A 20,334-nucleotide genomic window follows, 5' to 3' on the forward strand; every position below is an offset into this window, starting at 1 on the left:
GGACTTTGATGGATTCAGAAGAAGCTTGATCGCTAATGAAAGAAAGAGAAATATACTCTAGGAGAAATCTTATCTATTGCAAATAAGGAAAATGATTGAAATCCTATGCTAAAAACACACCTTTCTCTAACTAAATGTTGAGAAACTATGCTTTAAAAAAATTCCAAACCAACATGTCTGAAATGCTACTATCTAAAGCATGGAAGTTCAAGACATCCAAACATCACTATTGTGCATGTGAAGGACCGAAATAAATCTGTTTTTTTCCTTTTATTATTTTTCTAGAAAGTCAAGTGTAAACCCTAATCTCTTTTGGTGATGTGGCAGGTGGTTTAGCAATGATGGTGGATGGTTGGGAGGTTTAGGAGATGATTGGAAGGTTTGGGAGACCCTTGGGTGACCTGGTGTGGCTTCCTAGAGGTTTTCCCTCAATTCGGCCTCAAAATAGGCCACTACAGGAAAACCTACAGGATGTACTAGAAACCTACAAGATTCCCTGTATTTCTACAGGATATAACCGAGAGAAAAATGATGGTTGGTAGAGGTGATGGAAGGCTTAGGGAAGGTGGTGGATGGGTGGAATGGAGTGAGAAAATTCCCAGGATCACTCAGAACTCAATACCAAGGTTAGGATATGGTTGGATTCGCTCAACACGCTTGGAGGAATTTCTATGTAAAATGATGAGATTGGTGAGTAACTTGGTGAAAGTAAGGGATCATTATGAATGGATTAAGTTGGGAGGTGGTTGCCTAATATGAGATCCCTTTAGATTTACAGAAGCACCTGTTCTGCATCAAACATTTATAATTGCCACAAAGTCATGTAAACAAGAAGCATTCTAACAAGCTAGAAAAGTAGAATTTAATGAACTAGCTGTCTACTTCATGCATGAAGAAAATTGTTGAACAAAATGGACTCATGAATGAGATCTACTGAAATATTGAAGATGGAATATATGGAAACTAAATCCTACACTTGCAAAAATGATCAAATGCTATTTTAAGTACAATAAACTCTAAATCTTATGAAGAAATAAAAATCTGTCTTTTTGGGGCTACTTAAGGGTCTTTTCCTCAAATCATGATCCCTGGTGGAAGAGGTGAGGCCAAGACACCCACTAACAGCTTTGTGGTTCTCCTTTTATCTCTTCTACCCTACTACTGATGTAAAGCACAAACGGAAGCAAACTAATAAACAACTAATCAAATCTACAATACTTGCAATGAAATACTTCTAGAAACAATTTAACCATGAATCTATGAAGCTAAGCTAAGAATACAGATACAAGAAGATGAGCCTTTGCTGCTAGGGTTGGGCCCTAACCCAAGAGCTTCAGCCCTTTGAGTTAACTCAGTGCTGGATCAAGAAAAAGCTCATTTTCATTATCAAAATAGAAAATTACATCAATGTCTTCCACAAGTCTGGAGCTCGAAAATAACTAGTGCTTTTGCAACAAAAATTTGAATCCTAATGAGGCTCTAGGCTTCTCTACTTATACAACTGAAGTCTCCAATGACTTCCTTAAATATAGGAAGGCTCGGCTCCCAAACTCGAGATGAAAAAAATCTTTGTCTATCACTTGCTCGACTACCTTTTGATCTTCATTACTTGGTTGTTTGCACTCTGATCTGGTGTGATTAATGGAGGAATATTTGAGTGGGGGAGGAGTAAATGAGGAGGATTTACCTCCTACAGTATCTCTCCCTTGTCCCATTCGAGTTTCAAACCTTAGTCTTACCAAAATTCCTTGGTTTTCTCTTCCAAACCTGCATTCAATGCATATTAGTCCACTAGGAATAATATCTCACTTTAACTCATCTCATTAGATAAAATACAATCAAAACATGTAATAAGTTGGTTGAAGAGCTGATTTGTCTAAGCTAGGAGGTGAGTTAAGGCCAATATAATTACCCAATGATGAGGCTCATCAAAGGGCTCTGAGGCTCCTGGGATGGCCAAGCCCAAGGAAACTCGGAGACTTATGGACGAGAACAAGATTTAGAAGTTGAACATGACACCAATCTTCATTATTTCATCAATACAATTACATCCCTCCAAGAAAATACAATGGAGCTGCAGAAGTACGAGTTCTCTCCACAAGAACACTAACGAAAATCTATATCTAGAGGAAAATTAGACTTGGTACTTATACAAAATTATTGGGAATCATTCCCCATGGATGGAGGAATATTTCCCAACCAAAATCCCTTGATTAGTGGATTTGGTCCCCAATACTAGGAATCTGCATTAAATGGCAGGGAACACATTCCTAGATTTTCTCAATCATTGGAGTTCCACAATCTGTGCCATAATTCCATAATATCTTGTTGATTTATTATTTATTATTGATCCTCTTGTAATAGGGAGCAAGTCCCTAAATGATCTCCTCCTCCAAATCTTCATAATCTACCTAATATTCTCATAATATTCCACAAAAATAAATAGGAGGTGAGTTAAGGCCAATATAATTACCTAATGATGAGGCTCATCAAAGGGCTCTAAGGCTCTTGGGATGGCCAAGCCCAAGGAAACTCAGAGACCTATGGACGAGAACAAGATTTAGAAGTTGAACATGACACCAATCTTCATTACTTCATCAATATAATTACATCCCTCCAAGAAAATACAATGGAGCTGCAGAAGTATGAGTTCTCTCCACAAGAACACTAATGAAAATCTATATCTAGAGGAAAATTGGACTTGGTACTTATACAAAATTATTGGGAATCATTCCCCATGGATGGAGGAATATTTCCCAACCAAAATCCCTTGATTAGTGGATTTGGTCCCCAATACTAGGAATCTGCATTAAATGGCAAGGAACACATTCCTAGATTTTCTCAATCATTGGAGTTCCATAATCTGTGCCATAATTCCATAATATCTTGTTGATTTATTATTTATTATTGATCCTCTTGTAATAGGGAGCAAGTCCCTAAATGATCTCCTCCTCCAAATCTTCATAATCTACCTAATATTCTCATAATATTCCACAAAAATAAATAATATTAGGAAAAAATATGCAATTATTCATAAACCTTCATAATGAATATATTAAAGTTAAAAATCCATTATCTAATGCAAGAAGAGAGGTTTAATGTGTTGAAGGATCATCATAGCCCTTGATTTATGTTTAATTTAGAGGCATGAGCCTTAATTTATGTCTAGTTTAGAGGCCCATCAAGAGTATAGCTTTGTGAGCTTGTGGTTCTACTAAGTGTGTTGATTATGAGAGTATTTATATCATGTTATTGTCATAGAAGAGGTTCTAGTTTGAAAATGGATTAAAGCATGGTCCATGGTGTTTGAGAAGGTTGGGGCCTTCGGCAAGTGGTGGTTTGCTAATATAGGGATTTGGGGCTTCCTAGCTAGTAGTGGCCAACGAATTGATATTGAGGAGGTTGGGGCCTCTGGAAAGTGGTGGTTTTCTAAGATAGGGAGTTGGAGCTTCCTTGTTGGTAGTGGTCAGTAAAATTATTTGAGGAGGTTGGGGCCTCAGACAAGTGGTGACTTTATAAATAGGGATTTGGGGCTTCCTAGCTAGTACTAGCTAGCAAATTGATAGACAAGGAGTTGCATCTTCCTGCCTAGTAGGGCTTAACAGATGATGAAGAGGGAGTTGGGGCTTCCTAACTAGTTGGAGTTAGAAAATCTATGTAAAATAAATGTTTGAATATTAATAAGAAGAAGATAAGAAAAGAATAAGTACAATCGTGTTTCTCCCCTTGAGGGTTTCCACCTGAAATCCATGGTGTCCTTTTGTGTTATTTCTTGTGTTGTGATTTGAATTTTCATGCATGTTTAGATTTGATCTTCATGTACTATGCTACTAGTTGTTTAAGTTTTTAATTGATTGTTTAATGTTTTGGGAAGAATTGGTCATGATGATTCACTCAACATTATATTGATTCACCCCTCCCCCCTCCTCCCCTCTCAGTATAACTAAGGTTCCAATAATTTGTATCAAACTTGTTTCCTTTTTTTGCAACTTAATCACTGGAAGGATGATCTGGGTAAATCACGGATCATCAATTTTTTTCACTGCTAAGTCCTTCAAACATTCAATAAAGGAGAGAGAAGGAAAAATCCCAATTATATGCACTTGGATCTGAAGTTTGGAAGGTAGTGATGAATGATTTTGGCAAATAAACCCCTTCAAAACAAGTTCATTAGTGGAATGCCCAAGCCAAGTCTGTAGTTTACAATAATATTCCTAATATAGACCTTGATAAGGTCATGGATCTCATGTCTGAAAAGGACACTTGGGATAGGTAGCAAGTATTGAATGAACAAGATACCCATAGAAATGGTGGAGAAAAGGAGAAGAAAAGGAAGAAGTAGAAAAATGCCCCTCAGAAGGAAAGTGATTAGTTGAAGGAGATTTATTCTCCTAGTATCAAAGTAGTTGACTTGCTAGAGGATAGATAAATTGGAGATCAGGATAATCTTAACACATTATTGGATGAAATACAAAGGCTCTCAACAAAAAATTGAGATCTAAGGAAGCTCCTTCAAAAATTTGAGGAAAGCAAATATAATTTTAAAGAAGACATTTCTAACTTGAAAAACCAAATAAAAGAGGGAAGGAGAGTTGAAGAGGGAATGAAGAAGCAACATAAAGAAAAATAAATTCAATGTGGAATTTTGAAAGCTGAAGTGGTTTTATTAAGAAATGATCTAGAGAAGAAGAACCATTAGCTGAAGATAGAGAGTTGTACCTAGAACTTGAATAATTTGAAAAGATAATCTAATTCCAAGGAAACATCCAAGAAGTATTTTAAGGAAAATGACACCAGCAATAAAGGATTCCAACAATTGAATAAGAAGATAAGTAAGGATTCAAGAAAAGAATATTCATCTAGAAGACATTTTGCTTCTATCATTTGAGGATATCAAGTGCTTCACTTACCACAATACTAGACATATAGCAGTTGATCGTAAATGCATAATGAACAACCCTTATCAACATAATTGATAGTTGAATATGGAGCATAAAAGGAATTATTTTCAACCAAACAATCAAATTAGATCATCATCAGTCACTAGGTATAGAAGTTTCTTTTATGGTTGATGTTACTGATGCATTGTCTTTGGGCATAAGGTTGTTGACTGTAGGATCTATGCAAAGAGGAATAGGAATGTAAGGTAGAGAAAAAAATTATATGAGTATGTTCCTCCATATTTTGGTCACATAAGATGTTATATATGTGACAATATTGCCATATGGTTAAAGATTGCAAGTTGCCCTATTCTCTCAAGGAAACCGGTCAAAAGGAGAAGGTTAGACATTTTTCTTTTTAATTATAATTTAAAAATCACACCTAATATTAAAAATTATCAATCCATTCCATTTATGTTATGTAGTAATTTCTATTAAGCTAAGATATATGACACTAATATTATCATAACAAAATTACCTTATTTAGAAAATAAAAAATCATGTTACAAAATACTTAAAAGTATACATCAATTATTACTTACATCTATTTTGAAAGTGAACAAAGGATAAAAATTGAATTCACATTGAAAATTAATCTTCATGTCAATTAATGCATATTCTTCTTGTTTTAATTAGGGCTTCGTTTCTAATCATATAATATTTGCGATCAACATTGAAAATGATTTTTTTTTTTTTTTACTGCTTCTAAGTTTATCAAAGTCATCTTGATGTTATGGTATATGCAAATTTTCATCCCACCAAATTTTATGAATTCATATAGATTAAGAAAAAGTAGGTTGTAAATTTGTTCCATGGGAAAAGTAAAATATTAGCAAGTTTTCAATTACTTAGGCAAGATGTTATGTCGTTTGCAATATATTATCAAATATATATCGCCCAAGCATATATTTTCCAGTTATATACTCAAAAAAACATATAGTTATAATTAGGGTTTACATTTATTAAACTTCATATTTGAAAATATCTCAAACTCCAAATTTGAAAAGAGAATGAACATCTATAAACACATAGTCAACTTATATATACTGCAATAATACCTACGATGCATAGTAGACAACCAAAATAGAATATAAGGAGATACACTAGTTTTTCAATTATTTATAGATAGTGTGAATATATATTCCAAAATGACTTAGAATGAACCCTTGAAAGAAAATAAAAACATCATTCTATTAAAAATTTATCAGTGAACAATCTATATATTCTATGAAAAAAATCATGTGTCTAAAAGAAAATTGTGCGCAAAAGAAAGTTTGTGTTCCTTCCTCTGCAAAAACATTCCCTTCTCAAACCTATTCTTATGCACTTCCCTACTTCGCATTTTAGACACTTTTCTTATATTTTATTCCTTCTTATAGGTACATAGAAATATAAATTTATTTTTTCAATAAAAATATCATTATTATTATTTGAAATAATAATCCAACTTAAACTTCAAATTTAATAAATATAAAAGATATTAAAAGAAATTAAAATATGATACTTATTACTCGAAAAAAATTAAAATAATTATAAAATGTATAATTAGCATTCTCGTATATATAATATTATTATACATTAATATTTTTTAATTTTTATTTCTATTGATTTTAATGTTTTTTCTGTTCAACATGTATAAAATGGCATGTGTACAAAGGATATAGATAAATTCTCATGGATATATAATTGGTATTAAAATAATATAAAAATAATTATTTATGAAGAAACCATCCATATGCGTAAGAATGAGATGAGATTGAGGCCCCTAAGATGTATTGTTCAAAAACATGATTTATATTGTATATGTGTAGCAAAATATAAGTGTTATGGTAATAGATATTTTTTTTAAATAATTTGCAATTTAAAAACTACACCTAATACTAAAAGTGATCAATCCATTCCATTTTTGTTATGTATTAATTTCTATTAAGATAGGATATGTGACACTAATATTATCAAATTTTGTTATTTACTAATAAAAAAATACAACACCATGTTACACAATACTTAAAAGCATAGATATGTTTTTTATTTACATTTGTTTTTATTGTGAAAGAATGAAACAAATTTGAATTCACATTCAAAATCAATCTTCATATTAGTTAATAAAAATTCTTCTTCTTCTTTTATTGGGCCTTGTGTTTAAGCATGTAATTTTTGTAATCAACATTGAAAAGAGAATTAAACATCTATAAACACACAAACAACTTATATATGCTCCAATAATACCTCTGGTAAATAGTAGACGACCATAATAGAATACAAGGCAATATACTCCTTTTTCAAATGTTGATAGATAGCATGAATATATATTGAAAAGTGATTTAGACTAAACCCTTTAAAAGAAAATAAAATCATATCTCTTACAAATTTACCAGTAAAACAAAGCCAAATTCCATGTGTGTGGAAGAAATTTTGTTTTCCTTTCTCAACGCATGCATTCCCTTTTCACACCCATCCTCTCACAAATACCCCCTCTTCTACATATCCTTTATTCCACACACATCCCTTACTTTACACAACTACTTCTTCTGCACTTGTCACTTCTCGCACATTCTCCTACTTCTCACTATTGATTTCCTACACACTACTTTCTCAAATCATTCAAAGAATCAAGTTCCAATTTCATATCCACCTGATTTTCCATGAAAAATATCATTCTCTACATAGTTTAAATACTTGAGATATTTGTGGTAATTGCCAAAGGTTGCATTGAAATGTGGGGCCCCATAAATGTCAAGAAAGATTTTCCCTTTGTGTATCTTCCTCCAGGAGTTTCCAACTCCTATAGTAGAGAGAAATAAAGGTGTTTTAATGTAAATGGCCATAGATGTCGTCCTTCATAAGAGAAACCATAGGGTTGAGACAAATGTATAGTTAGTGCTTTGAAAATTTATCAATTCTGATTTTAATTTTCCCCGCATCATTTTTTAGACATTTTTCTTAAGTTTTTTTTATGAGAGTGAAAAAATCGGATACATAGATATATATTAATTATTTGAAAAAATAATCCAACGGAAACTTATCTCACCTTTAAATTTAGTAAATGTAAAATTTATTTAAAAAATAAAAATATAATAATTATTACTTAAGAATATAATTTGAAATAAATATATATAGATTTATTATATTATGGAAAATTATAATTATCATATATATATATATATATATATATATATAAACATTTTTTTATTTTGAATTCTATTTTATTTTTTATTTTTTATTTTTGAATATCTACCAAAATTGCAGATCTATGTATATGATATAGATAAACTCTTACACATATATAATTTACATTAAAAATTTATGAAGAAACTATTCATACGCGTAAGAATAAGATAGAGACTCATAAGATGCATTGTTCCCATAGTTCTCAAATAACCATTGGCATAATTCAAAATTCAAAGAAACAATTCATATCGTATACCACTGACCAGAATATACATGTTATGACAATATGAATTTTTTTTTTTTTTTAATTACAATTTAAAAAGCACACCCAATATTAAAACTTATCAATCCATTCCATTTTTTTTATGTAGTAATTTCTATTAAGATAGGACATGCGACACTCTGAATATTATCATAACAAAATTCTCTTATTTACTAATAAAAAATACAAGACCACAGTACACAATATTTATAAGTATATAATTTTTTTTATATACACATTTATTTTTAAAGTGAAAAAATAAAATATAATTGAATTCATATTAAAAATCAATCTTCATGTAAATTAATAAAGATTCTTCTTTTTTTTTTTTACCTTTTTTTTTAAGAATATAATATTTGTGATCAATATTGAAAATGAAATTCACTTCTTTCTTACTGTTTCTATGTTTGTCGAAGTCATCTACATGTTGTGGCATATACAAATGTTCATCCCTTCAACTTTTATGAATTCATAAATATGAAGACAAACGAGATTATGAAGTTGTTGAATGAGAGAAATAAATATTAGATAGGTAAGATGTTACGTCATTTTCAATATGTTATCAAGTCTTTGGCTTCATAATAGAGTGATATGTAACTTTGGTCAGTATTGTAACCAATGGAATATATATAACTTAGGCATATATCTTTTAGTTATATCCTCGCAAACAAATATAGTTATATTTAGGTTTTACATTTCTTAAACTTTTTATTTGAAAGATCCCAAACTTCAAATTTGAAAAGAAAACTGAACAACTGTGAATACATAGATAATTTATATATACAACAATAACACCTACGATGTATAGTAGACAACAAAAAAAACAAGGTCATACACTACTTTTTCAAATGTTTATAGATGGCGTGAATATATATTCCAAAGTGACTTAGATTGAGCCCTTTAAAAGAAAATAAAAATCATCTCTTTGTTTCAAATTTACCAAATTAAACAATCTATATATTTTGAGCCAAATTCCATGTGTGTGGAAGAAAACTTTTATTCCTTGCTCTGCATTCACACACACATTCTCGCACACATACCCTTTTTTCTCCACATCCTTTATGTCACACACATCCCCCAAATTCCATGTGTGGAAGAATTTTTTTTTTCCTTGCTCTATGGTCACACACACATTCTGGCACACATACCCTTTTTCCTGCACATCCTTTATCTCACACACATCCCGACTCCGCATGACTCTTATTCCGTGAGACAAATGTATAGCTTGTTCTTTATGGAAGAGATATAATCGTCATCGAACTTCAGACATGGCTATAATAATTATCTATGTGCTAGAGCACTACTAAGGTGAAGTTGATGACTATATTTCTATTATTTTATTCATCAAACAATGTGATTATCTATAGTAAATTGTGGGCATTCAAAGGATGAGAATGCTTTGAAAACTACAGTTCTACGATTTTTTATTATATCTAACCTTGAAAAGTTATAGGTGGACGAAGTTCGCGATAAACATAATGACACATGATTTAGATTTTAGTCAATTTAAATTTAAATATGTTGGCTTAATAGTATACACAAATTAAGGGTTGAGATTTATTTTCAAAGTAGTTATGCATTTTTTTCATTTTAATTTAATTCATATTTAAAAATAATGTCATATGAAAAATGCCATATGAAATTACTTTTTTTTTAGCATGTGATAACAATAGGCCATGGTATTATAACAAATCTCCATAATAAAATAAAAGTAAATCTCCATAATTAAGAATCTTGTTACAATTTTCTTTATATATATATTTAACATATTATTATTATAAAGTAAAATTATAATTTACTCTATTCATAACTTACAAAACACAATCTACTTAATATCTAATAAACAATAATTACATCGATTCAAGTGAACAAAATAAATTTGTATTTATAAAGGGTTCCAACTCTTAAACTTATTAAGTGTATGCTCACACAAGCAGAAATTATATACTATAAAGATTAACTGTTTTGCAATTATTTTCCGGGTCAAAATTAAAATTACTATATGAAATAGAATAGAATGAAATAAATTTATTAATTTATCGTTTTTATTATATTTTAAATGGAATCAATATTATTATATTTCATTATTATTAATTTATTATTTAATGAGAGAGAAAATATTGTTCCAACTTGGGAAATCAAATTATAAATATGCGATTTTTATATACGAAAGTGGTAAACAAGAAACTTAACTTATAATTATTACTAATAAAAAGTATTGCTTTTGGACCGCAAGTTATTACCAATCAAATACAAAGCAAATAATTATTACTAAATTTAATTATAATTTAGAATGGATTGAGTTTGATGATGTGAAAGTACTTTATATCATTACTTTTGGAGCGCAAGTTATTACCAATCAAATACGAAGCAAATAATTATTACTAAATTTAATTATAATTTAGAATGGATTGAGTTTGATGATGTGAAAGTACTTTATATCATTACCATTGAAAATTTAAAGTACTTTATGAGTGTAGTTTTCATAATAGAAAACTCTTTCATTTTTTGTTGGAGAAAATTTAATTAATGTCATAAAAAATACAATTCATTTTTTGTTTAGATGTTTGGTTTAGAATTCTTATAATTATATTTAAGGATATCATATATACTATATACCCTTTATTCTTGTTAAGTTTGAATATTTTATTATAATATTATTTTATCATAGTTAAATAGCGAAGTTATATGGTTTAAACAATGTATAAATGTTATAGAAATGACACTATGTTTTGCAGTAAATCTCATATTTATTATTTTATTATATATATATATATATATATATATATATATATATATATATATATATTTATAGTAATTGGTTATCTTGGTTATTTCGTGATAAAGTTAATTCTGCTGCTACCATTATATATTTGGGGTTTATGGTTTTTTCTCTTTTTCATAGACCATATTACGATTGAGACATTGAACTTTTGATCTATTGGTTTGAAAGATTTCATATCATTCTGATCACCAAATGTTATTACAAAAAATAATAATATATATATAGAGAGAGAAAGAATATGTAACAATATTGTTAACTATAAAGTGTCAATTTCACTTTATCATGGAGATTCTTAAATAGATTTTATTATAATAAATGGGCTAATACTGTGGCTTATCAATACCAAATGGACAAAATATCATAACTTATTTCATATAATACTTGTTCATATGAATTTTTCATTTAATTAATCAATTTAATTAAAAAGGAACAAAATGCATAATTACTTTTGAGATAAATCTCAACCTTTGATGTGTGACTGTTAAAAATATTCCAAAATATTTCCTAGAGGAGTCCTTATTGTCCACATAATAATTATTGACAATTAAAAGAAAAAAATGCAATCGATATTCTGAAATAAACATCATATTGACCTATACAACTAAAATTATAATAATAAGAAATTTAATTTTTAATAAATAACAATTAATTTTTATTCATATCCTATGGGGCAAGGACTGGTTGGTGATTGAGTATTTTGTTAAGTTACGCATTGTTAAATGTCACCAGTTCAAACCGTGTGGGTGACTTTGTCAGAGGTAACTCTTGTTTACTTGTCTAGAATAGTTTTGCAGCCTATTATGTTGGGGAAGAAGTTTTTCCAAGACGGGGTGCCATGTGATTGTGGGTGACAACTATGATTTTATGGTTCTTATTACCAATTTCATGTGTGTCAAAATATATATATATATATATATATATATATATATATATATATATATATATATATATATATATATATATATATATATATATATTCTGAAATTTTTAATTACGTCAATAGGAGTGTGTATTTTGGAATAAAGCTTCTAGAATTTTAACTTAATTATCAATAATTATTAGGTGGATGGTAGTGATTTAATCTCCATGGAATATTTTAGAATATTCATAGTAGTATACATAAATCAAAGGCAAAGATTTATCTCCAAACTAGTTATGACGTTTCTTCCATTTCAATTAAATTGTTTAATTAAAAAAAAATGCGATATGAACAAGTGTCATATGAAGTGAGTTATGGTTTTTTGGGCTTGGGGTATTGATCAACCATGGTATTGACCCATGGCATTGTTGGTTAAGTGGGGGTAAATCTCCATGGTCAAGAATCGTGTTCCATGTTTTTTTAGATGTATATATGTTTAACTTATATATTAATTATTAGCCCCAAGGGTTAGCTCAACCGGTCAAATCAGTGCCTCGCTGATCGGGAGGTCACAGGGTCAATTCTCCCCAAAGCCCTTGGGGTTAAGCCTAGTAATTGGCCGCGGGGCTTGATTCCCTTCGGGGTTGATCAACTTAGATATTTTTGTGGACGTAGTGGCCACCCAATAACAAGGATGTCCGTGAACCACACCAAAAAAAAAAAAACTTATATATTAATTGTTTTTATTTTAATAACAATTTAAAATAAATTATCATTTAGTTAGTTTTATGATTTTTTATTTTTATTTTAGCAATATAAGATGTATAATAAAATGTTATACTTATTATGGATTGATGTCAATCCACATTTATTAGTCATTTAATTTATATAATTACACTAATTTAAACTTAATATTAAAAATCATAAAATAAATATATATTAAACCACTTTTTTACATCATTACTATCTACTTACTCTATTAATACTAAACTCATTAAACCACCATATATATGTCAAAGGTTCACAATGCAGGTAAAAAATATATATATAAAAATTAATCAAAAACAATTGGTTATAAATTTTTTTTAGAGAAACTTATTAATAAAATCAGTGCACACATAAAATATTAAGAAAAACAGCTAACTCTATCATTTAAGAAAATAGTCTCATGTTTTTATAATATGTTTCACATCACTAACACCATGTAGTAAGGCGAAAATCAGTATAAAAAGTATGTATCATTCATATCATCACAATTTAGTTAATTGAAAACATTGATTTCTTTCGAATTTCCTATAATAATTGTGTGATGTTAATCACAAGTACCTTCAAAGTCTGGCAAACTTTATTTAAAGGTGGAAGATATACACGTGGATTCCCACCCATCCTTTTCTTAATGCGGTGTGAGAATCATCTTGTATTTGTATGATTCTAATTCGTTTCATTTTTAATTTAATTATGTAAAATAAAATCAACTTGTATTAGTATGATTCTAATTTGTTTCATTTTTAATTTAATTATGTAAAATAAAGATGACAAAATCTCATTCACAATTTTATTTTATTTATTTTTTTTTTTCAGAAGAAAAAAACATCGATTTTTGTAAGTGTAAAAAATAAGTGTATATGTCAATAATATTGTCTGTAATTTTCCTAACCAAAAATGGATCTATAGACAATACTTACTATATTCGTATATACCATATCAAAATGTATTGTCATGTACCTCCACCATAGACAAAGTGTCCAACATATACAATATAACATCAATGAGTAACCATATGCAACCATGCACTACCAACATAAAAAAATCACACAAGCATTAGCAGATGGAAATATGACCTTCTTCCCTCACCATGCCATCTTCAATAAAACAAAAGTGGATGAAAACTAAGGGGCCCTGAGGCCAAGTTTGGAGAGGTTGTCTGCCTCTCGATTACCCTCTCTGTAAATATGCTGAAAAGTGATAGTAAGGAATTCAAGTCTTGATTGTGCAATACATTCCATCCAGCCTTTGAGTTGTATTGGTCCAAAATTAGTACTTCCCAGCATTCCATCAATGAGTGTCTTGGAGTCGCCATAAATGTGAATGTGTTGTATATGTTTTGTTCTGGAAAACCATAATAGCATGCAAAGAGCCAACACTTCGGCCCTGGTATTTGTACGAAATCCTCCCTTTCATTGTAGTTTGTAGAAAGAGTTTGGCGAGAATCTAATCCAAGCATTGGAACCACATTTTCCCGACTGTGCGGCCTCGTCAAACATACCAGCCGAAAAAAGTATAGAGGGATGTAAACTTCGTGATATGGGAACCTGTATAGCCTAGAAAGAGTGATTCTGCGAGTCCATCCATGCCGAAATTTTGGCACAAATGTGGTTGATATTGATGGGTTTGTCATTGAAGATCCAAATATTTCTAGATTTCCACAGTTCCCACATAACAAAAAAGGAATGTTTTTCTTGTGCCCACCACATGTGATCCTCCAATAGATACATTGTTCCAAGGATATGAAGTCCATGTAGGGGACGTTAAAAAACAGGACATGTTTCCAGACCTAAAGAGAAACTGGACATTGTAAAAGAAGGGGTACAACATATTCACCTGAACTATTACAAAAAGGACATCTACCTAGGCCCTCGTGGCCCCTTTTGGATAGGTTGTCCCACGTTAGGATCTTATTCTTCCATGCCATCCATATGAAGAAAATAATATTAATAGGAATAGTTTCTTTCATTAGGGGAATTTTGAGGTTTAAAATGGCCCTCCCAAGGAATTTATAAAATAATAATGGAAATAATAAAATAATATTTTAGATTACATCATCTAATTTTTAGAGGGAAAAAAGAAAAAATTACTTTTTCAACTCTTATTTTCAATGTATCTCCTTACGGGTTTACTCAAATTTCGAGCTGGAACACTTGTTGGATGCATAATTTGATTCCTCATCCAAGGAGTACCCATGTTGCATACTTTCTATGGACCTTGCTACACGAAAAATGAGAAATACATGAAAAATGTTATTGCAATCACGCTTTTTTCATGTATTTCTCATTTTTCATGTAGCAGGGTCCATCGAAAGTATGCAACATGGGTACTCCTTGGACAAGGAATTAAATTTTGCATCCAATGAGTACTCCATATTGAAATTTGAGTAATATCTTAGGGAGATAAGTTGAAAATACAAGTTGAAAAAATAGTTTTATTATTTTATTATTTTTTAATCTTTTTACCTTTTTACCCCAAAAATGGTGAATCATCCCCCATGGTTGACATCATCATCTTGAATCCTAATGGTTCTTATAAAGTTTATTTTGGTTGTATATTTTTGGTATGTCATCATATTTTTCTTAGGAGGCCCATTTTAGACCTCAAACATTCTCTAATGCCAAACAGACCTATACCAACATATGTTAGCAAAATTATGACACATACTGATAATATATCTGTAAATCTTGGAAAACACAACTGAGTCACGTTGAATTATGCCAAACCATGTAAGGGTATCTCCCCTCTCGTCTTTGTATAATCTCGCCTGTCGAAGTCCCATGAGGTATTCATTCCAGCAATCCCCAAGTGGTCCGATCAAATCCATGTCATTGGTATCCCTCGAGAGCATATATATTCTATTCTAGTGTTTGATAATTGGTGAGAGAAAAATATAACCGCTAGAATGAATAAACAAAATAAATTCATCCAGAATAGTAGTGGATGGTCCAATCCCTATAATGTGATCGAGGCCAATAAAAATCATCATCTTGGTGCCAAAGGACTATCTCAAAAGATTGAGGGACCATCCTTTAATTTTTCTAAAGCTCTGGCATATGAAGGAGCCCTTTTTAATACCAATCCTACCACTTCTAAACGATTCTATGAAGTCTCACTTCTTTAGATATTTTTGTTTGATTATATCCTGCCATATTCCACATCTGAGTATTTCCCTCCATAGAGACTTTATTAAAATTTGCCATCTAAATATCTTTGTGTCAAGTAAACCCCAACCTCCTATATCCTTCGGTCTGGCTATCTTCTCCCACCTGACCAAATGATATTTATTCTGTGATATTGGAACAAATCTTCTTCAAAACAATAATGGGGAGGGAAAATAAATGGGACCAATATACTGAGATCGGTTGGAGGGCCGATTAGATCAGAGTGTATCTACCACCCACAGAAAGCCATCAGTGTGTCCATTTGTCCAATCTATACCGAAATTTATCGAGAAGCCAAGTCCAGTCTCTAACCATGTAGTGGGTTGGTTTCAAGTGAAAAACCAAATAGGTCAAACCATCCACTACCTTCCTTCTCCTGACGCCAAAAAGTTATGAAATATGTACAATCTTAGGTGTTTCCTCATTAGAGAATAGAAGAAATGAATTATCCCCATTATCAATCAGGCACAAAGCCTCTCCAAACCTCTTAATGCATGCATGTAGCACCTCCCACTATGTGCATGAGGCCATCCCAAAGGCGAGGGAATCATCAACAAAGAACATATGAGAAAAATTCACATTGTCAGCCATTTTGATACCCCTGAAAGAGCTTGTGTCTCCAACCTTCTTTATCTTAAGGCTGAGGCCATCCATAACCAAAATGAATAACAAAGGAGAGAGTGAGAACCCTTGTTTGAGACCTCTATTATGCATGAAGAATCTCGAAGGAAAGCCATTAATAAGAACAACGAAGTTGGCCAAAGAGACGCATGCCATAATCCAGTCTATAATGCGAGCATCTAAACCCACCTTGATGAGAATAAGGTGAAGAAACACCCAGTCCACCGAATCATAGGCTTTATGTAAGTCTAACTTTACTATGACAACATCCATATTCTTCATCTGAATAGAATATAAACACTCATGTGTCATAGTCATGGCATCATGAATCACCTAATCAGATACAAATCCAAATTGTTCACGAGAAATGTGAGTTGAGAGATTATTCTTAATTTGCCCCACAATCACTTTATAAATGAGCTTAAATGTGATATTATAGAGGGAGATGGGGTGAAAATCTTGGAAAGAGAAAGAATGAGAGGACTTCTAACTGAGGGTGATAAAGGTTGCATTAATAGATCCAGATATGTGGCCAGTCACCCGCGAATCCTCCACCATGTCAAGGAGATTATGGTTCATCAGGTCATAAAAAAGTAGGAATAATTCAACATTCTATCCATTAGGCCCTGGAGACTTATCTTTAGATAAATATTGCGTAATGCCTAGGATCTCTTCCCCCTTAACTAGATAGAAAATTAACTCTGTAACAACTCTCGTGAAAATTCCATGTAATAAAAGTTAATAAAGGAAAAATAATAACCATAGTTATGGGACTCTTATTCCAAGCTGGATGTTGGGAAAAATCATCCTAGTGTGGGTGTGCATTTTGGTTATTATTGCTAAGGAAATTAGCAAAGGAAATGGCAAAGGATTTGGAAAGGCAAAATGGCATTTTTGGCAATTTATTTATGAAAATAATGGACATTAGGAGAAAAGGAAGGTGAAAGGTCATAGGTTGCATGTGAGGAGGAAAATGAAGGAAAATAATAGAAAATGAAGAAAATATAGGCTACATTCATAAAAAGGCTTTTGCAGATCAATTCACGGCTTTTGATTAGTTCAATTTGGATTTCTCTCTCTATTCTCTCTCTCTCTCACTCTTGGACACTTAGAGTTCTCTTGGAGCACTTCAACATTAGATCAACAAAGGAAAAGAGGAAGCAAATATTAAGCTAGGGAGATCAGGATCAAGCAGCTACAAGAAGTTCACTTGCAAGTATCGATTTTCATGTGTGATTTCCTTGCTAGATCTGGCATGCATGGTTATGCATGTGTGTTCTTAGTTCTCTTGATCTCATGGGCATGGGATTTTCCAGGTGTGGCAATAAATCTTAGAGACTAGGAGATAGGCAAATTCCTCAAGGTGTGAGTGGAGAAATCTGGTGGCATCTGTTATCACTTGAGAAACAATTTCTAAATTGTTCACATCAGTTTGATTGTAAAGGTTAGGTGTTAGTCCGAGTTCAGTTTTTTTTTTTCCATCTTTACTTTAGTGTCTAAGTCCTAGGAGTCTTGGTGGTATGGTTAAATAAAGGTCAACAATCCGTTCTCATTCATCACTGGTCCCACAACTCACGTAAATCCCATGTATCAAATTTGTTTCTAGGGTCTTATGTGCTACAAAACTGTTTAGGAGTTTTCGTAGTGCAGAAACCCAGTTTAGGAGTTTTCGTAGCGCAGAAACCCAGTCTAGGTGTTTTCGTAGCACAAAATCTAGATTTTGCACTGGCTACGCTACGAAATCAGAGATTCGTGCAGATCTGTAACAAATCTCATCTAGCTGTCATATCTGTCAAAATCCGTTATTGTTACATCATCAGTTGTCATTCCACACACTTTGCCTATTACATTCAACTGCTTATCATCATCATTAAGGTCGTTAAATGTCTTGGTATGCTCAGATTGCAAGTTTCAAAAAGAGGCCAAATATTCACAGTCATAATTATGATTGCGTTCATTGCATGAGGAACAAATTGGCAAGCATTCAATTTGAATTCCTTGAACATCAAGCGAGGCAGTTTTCAAGCGAGGCAGCTATCAAGCGAGGCAGTGATCAAAGATTGAGACAGTGCCAGTCTTTCAAATTTTCATTCCGCTGAAGTTTCATGGAGGGGTCTATAGAAAGAAAGGATCATAGGTCAGGAAAATGTCTGAGGAATGAACCTGAGGGTTTAGATATCCTCCTAAAGAATGATGAAGTCGAACAAGCCTTCAAACAAGTTGGCTGTTGGAGGTTTTGCGAAAAACTTCAAGGAGGCCATATGCAAGTCACCAAGGAATTTGCTTTAAATTTCACAGGACTGAATTCGAAAGTTGGGGTGCTCGAATTGCCCATATCTCCAAAATTTATATTTGTAGTCATTGCGATTCCAAGGGGATAGGAAAGATGGTTTAAAAATTTCAAGTTTGATATGACCCCTTGCAAAGAATTTATGAAGCTGGAGTTCATCGATTCAGACTTAAACAAGTCTGTGCCCAAGAGTTTTGTCAAAGACTCATATGCCAATTTACTTACCTGCATACAAAGGTACTTCAACTGTGAGGGGAGGTATCATAAGGTGTATTCATATCACTTCAAGCTTCTACTGCATTTCACAAGAAAGATATCTCTTGATTTGCCTTTCTACTTATTTCGCAGCCTAGGCAAAATGTTTGACAAAGTTCAGTTAAAGAAGGAAGCCTGTTAGACCTCATTGTTTCATCACGGCTTAGTCAAATTGATCATTTTGCATGAGCTCCAGAAAGTAGATAGGGAATGGTCCATGTTTATTTTTATGTCTGGTTTCAAAAATGAAACTGGCCTCGTCCCTCAGGCTACGAAGAGTTCTCCACCGACAGTTAGTCATCGTGCAGAAACGAGATCGAGGAGATTCATAAAACTGAAAGCTAGGAAATAGGTAAAGGAGCCCACCAAACCATTAGTAATTCAAGACACACCTCTAAAGTCACAGAAAGAGAAAGCTCAAAGCAAACAAGGCGTACATGAACAGTCTTCAGGTGAAGCAGTTGAGAGAAGAATAACCAGGAGCCAGTTAGCTAAAGAAAAAGGCAAGACAGTGGTGACTGAGGAAAGCCCGGTTTCAAAGGGAAGTCTGAATGACTTGCTTCAAGCTATTGATATTGAGGAGTCTCCTCTGGTTCGAGCAGACTTGATAGAATCAGGTAAAGACAAAACCCAGAAAACCAAAGCCTCTAAAAAGCTCAAATTTGATGATCAGGTTTCTAAATTTGTCTTTAAGCCAAGAAGACCTGTGACGAGGCGTTCAAAAGAGGTACAACTAGAGTCAAGTGAAATAGAGGAGGTAGCAAAAACCCATGAAGAACCTCAAGAGGAATATAGTGTTGAAGAGTTGAAAAGGAAGTTGGAATTAGCAAACCTTGAAATTGCTAAACTGAAGAAAGCCTCAAGGAAACATGCAATCAAGGAAGCCCATTTTAATAAAATGGAGGCTCTGTGGGAAGACAAAACAATTTCAATACCTGAGGTGGTCGACTGTCATGCACAATACTATACCTGGTCAGTCCCTGCAATAAAGGAAGCAAAATTCATCAGAAAGGTTAATATGAGACTGAGAGCTGGGATCAGAATTATGAAGAGGCAAATCGAGGATTTGAAGATACAACTAGGCCAGCGGGAAGGATTTCCTTAGCTAAGGAAAATCACACAGCAAGTAAGGTTAAGTCCTAAATTTTGATGATTTACCTTTTTGAAGTTTTCCTTGAAGAATGGTGCCTCTACATTCAGTTTTGAACAGTTTCAGGGCAGA

The sequence above is a fragment of the Pinus tabuliformis genome, chromosome 8 (genome assembly GCF_031772625.1).
Source record: "Pinus tabuliformis cultivar Carrire ecotype Pingquan chromosome 8, CPIR1, whole genome shotgun sequence".
In the NCBI taxonomy this organism is placed as follows: Eukaryota; Viridiplantae; Streptophyta; class Pinopsida; order Pinales; family Pinaceae; genus Pinus; species Pinus tabuliformis.